Source organism: Copadichromis virginalis, linkage group LG20, assembly GCF_057382275.1.
Source record: "Copadichromis virginalis isolate Kocher_CV1m ecotype Utaka linkage group LG20, C_Virginalis_male_GT1.1, whole genome shotgun sequence".
NCBI lineage: Eukaryota > Metazoa > Chordata > Actinopteri > Cichliformes > Cichlidae > Copadichromis > Copadichromis virginalis.
This window is the reverse complement of record NC_140637.1, coordinates 33,895,964-33,900,147: the sequence shown is the minus strand read 5'-3', so window position 1 is coordinate 33,900,147 and position 4,184 is coordinate 33,895,964.

Below are 4,184 nucleotides of genomic sequence, written 5' to 3'. Positions count from 1 at the left end.
GACCCATCTTTAATGCTCTGACTGAGGGAAGGAGGTTTTTACCCAATATGTCACAATACATGGCCCCATTCATCCTCTCCTTAATACAGTGCAGTCGTCCTGTCCCCTGTGCAGAAAAACACCCCCAGAGCTTGATGCTTCCAGCCCCATGCTTCACTGTAGGTATGGTATTATTGGGATGATACTCATCATGCTTCTTCCTCCAAACATGGCGAATGGAGTTAAGACCAAAATGTTCTACTTTTGTCTCATCTAACCACAGGACCTTCTCCCATGACTCCTCTGGACCATCCAGATGGTCCCTGGCAAACTTCACATGGGCCTGGACATGGGCTGACTTAAGCAGGGGAACCTTCCATGCGATGCAAGATTTTAAACCATGACGTCTTAGTGTATTACTGATAGTAGCCTTGGAAACGATGGTCCCAGCTCTCTTCATGGCATTGACCAGCTCCTCCCGTGTAGTTCTGGGCTGATTCTTCACCATTCTTGGCATCATTGAAACCCCACGCCTGGCCCCAGTCCGAGGGACATTGACAGTCATCATTAGCCTCTTCCATTTCCTGAAAATTGCTCCAACAGTTGTTCTTTTTTCACCAAGCTGGGTGGCAATCGCCCCATAGCCCTTTCCACTCACTGTATATGGACCATCCAGTCTCTGCCAGATGATCTATCTCTCAAAGCAGAAACCAGGCCTAGTTTGTGTTCCTTAGATTTATAGTTTATGAGTGCTAGTAAGAGCATTTCTCCTTGTGTTTCCGAGTGTGCTTCCATCCTCTAGTCTCAAGAAGTGGTTTCCTATCCACTGGGATACTCACCTCAACAATTCACCTGCCTGCTCATCCTTTGATGGCTCCCTCCTCTATGGATTCACAGAGCTGTGGACCTTCTCGCCCCCTGCTTCCCCACTTAAAGGTCACAACCTCACCTCATCTGAAACCTGAGCCATTTCCAGCCACTCCCTTGCTCCTCTCATCGCCTCATAAGCCCTCTGAGTGAATATTTTAAGAACTTCAAGGTACATCACAGTAAATGTCTTTCTGAAAGTGCTATGAATAATTTTAAGGATATAATTCCTCCACTGTTATCTTCCTCAATGTCTTGTGCCAACACCAAGTTTACTGCTCCATCGAGTGTTTTGCGTTTGGGTCCAACATCCTGCGTGCTGCACAGCCGTACCTCGACAGTCTAAACTGGGAGGCAACTACAGAGAGTACCGCAAAGGAACACAAAAACAGGGAACCTGAGAGGACACATGGAACAATAACGTATTATAAAAATGCAAAGAGGAGGGCTGTGTATCAAACTCTAACAGCAGTGCACAGTCACATACCTGCATTCATGACAAAGACCAACAAAGTAGAATGGTTAATTTTGGTGAACAACCAGTGTGAGCCCTGTGTGAAAAGACGGCATAGTTCGCTAGTCTCTTTCCTGGTAACGAAGTCTCACATGGAACGAACATCTAACCCAACATAAGGATAACAGAAGTAACCCACAGCAAATGATATTTAACCAAAAATAACCAAGTCAATTTCTATTAATGTTATGGACTAGCAACATGATTTCTTTCCACAACATTTACATTCGTTACCTCTGTGGGAATCCTTCATCACTCTGAAGATTACTCACAATTCTTTGCCCTTCATAGTCAATGCAGGGTGACATTTGCAATAGTAGGTGATGCCATTGTCCCATTTAGCAGGATTTAACTTCAAACCTTTTTAACTACACTGCTTCGCCAACTGGATGTAACTAATCAATTAGGTATGAGCCTCCTATTGGACAAATACTGAATGGTGATTATCTTTCAGTTGGCAACAAGTTGCCCAAATGATGCAATGAGTTGCTTCTCATTTCTTAAACAACCTTGTTGAAAGACACATCTCGTGGTCGTGGAAAAGATGATAGTGTGTGTAAAAAGGGTCAAACCATTGTCATGCATCAAGCAGAGAAAACAGCTAGTGGACAGTGGGGACAGAGCATCTTAGAGGTAGGAATGTGGCCAGAAAAAAATGTAATTTGCGAGGGAGCATAAAGATTGGATTCTGGAGCACTGGAAGAAGGTCATGTGGTCTGAGTCCAGATTTACTCTCTTCCAGAATGATGGCACATCAGGGTAAGAAGAGAGGCAGGTGAAGTGATGCACCCACCATGCTTGGTGCCTACTGTACAAGCCTGTGGGGGCAGTGCTCTAGGACTGCTGCAGTTGGTCAGGTCGAGGTTCAGCAATAGTATGTGCTCCAAGAATGAGGTCAGCTGACTACCTGACTATACTGAATGACCAGGTTATCCCATCAATGGATTTTTTCTTCCCTGATGGCATGAGCATATTCCAAGACGATAATGCTAGGATTCATCGAGCTCAAATTGTGAAAGAGTTGTTCTTCCAGCATGAGACATCATTGTCACACATGGATTAGCCACCACTGAGTCCAAACCTAAACCCCATTGAGAATCTTTGGCTGTGCTGGAGAAGGCTTTGTGCAGCAGACTCAGGTTGTTGGTAAAAAGTTAATGCAACACTGGATGGAGATAAATCTTGTGACACTGCAGAAGCTTCTCGAAACAATGCCACAGCGAATGAGCGAGTAATCAAAGATAAAGGCGGTCCAATGAAATATCAGAGTGTGTGACCTTTTTTTTGGGTGGAGACTTTTTGTTTAGCCAGGCAGTGCATGTTACAAAAGCAAAGACTATCAATAATTCAGAACACAAACACTGCATCACCGACCCAGGACCCTGACAGAGGCCATGTTTCCATATTGCACATGTACTGTAGTGATGGAAGTGAAATGAATGAAGAAATACATAAAGGCAACACGTGAACAAGAGGAGCTTCATAGAGCTCATCTTAAAAAAGCAAATGTGTTTGCCACAAGATCACATTCAGGTCACAATTGTGATGGGAAAAGCTGTCAGACAGGACAGGCTTTAAAAAAGAAGACGCCTCTTGGATGAAAGTGGAAACTCCAGAAACCTTTTGCATGAAGGTGTAGCTGTGTACAGTGACATGTTATGTTTTTCAGTATTTTTCCTATTTTGTTTTGGCGCTCTCTTGTCCTGTGTCAGTGTGCACAGTTTGGCTTCCCTCGTCCCGTTAGCCTCAATTAGTCCCAGCTGTGTTCCCTCTTGTTTCACATCCTCGCCTTAGCCTAGGTGTATTTAAGTCCTCTGTCGTCCTCTGCTTGTTGTTCTGTTGGCCTCTGTGTTTCCCTGTATTCCATATTTTTGAGTCTCCAGTTCTCTCCTGAGTTTTTGTGTCTTTGAGTGTTTTTGCCACAGCAATAAAGCTGCCTCTTTCAGTTCATCCTTTTGTATCTGCGCCCTGTAATTTGGATCCTCACTCTACCTGCTGCACAGCCGGACCTGAAAAGTTCTTCACGCAGTCAGAGTTGAAGTAACACTTCTGTCTAAATACTGTGAGTGTTTTTGAAACTCTGTTTTCCTCGTGAACTGGCTTCAGAACACATTTTCACCCACTTTCTCAAATCTTTCTCCTTTGCGTGCTTTGACCAGAGAGACGTGCGGAGATAATCCATGCAAATGTGAAAATTTTCTATACAAATGTGTTCCTGCTGCACTCATGCTGCACCCTGTTTTTCTTTTTTAATAATCGTTTTATCACTACAAACATCAAGCAGCTAAAACATCCACCTGCTGCCACCCCATTTAAACCACTGTAAACACTGGTGTGTTGAACACCCACAGCTGTTGCTGCATGTGTGTCTGTGTCGTCCACTTGGTCTCCGTCCTCTTTGTTCCCTCTTTAGGACGCTGTTAATGAACAGGGGAGTGTCACTTTCTCTCTGAGCTGATCAGGCTCTTTGAACTGTTCTGTGCTCTTCATTTAAATCCAGACGTGATCACATTTTCAAACTGTAGCTCCTAAACTTTGGAACAGCTCTTCACGACATCTGAATCATTACAAAAAAAGTTGCAATAATTTGTATCGTGTTTTAAGAAAAAAGAAAATTCTTACCAGTTGCTAAACTGATTTAACCAATCAACAAATATGAGATGTGAGCCTCTCCCAGCTGTCACTGGGTCAGCTGATCCAGGCTTACATAACTTTTAATGTAAAGTAGTTTTATTTCCTTATTCATTTACATCTGAGATAGAAGATAATCCACATTTTGGGTTTTTTGCACTTTGCATATACATTACAAGTTTTATTCAAACAG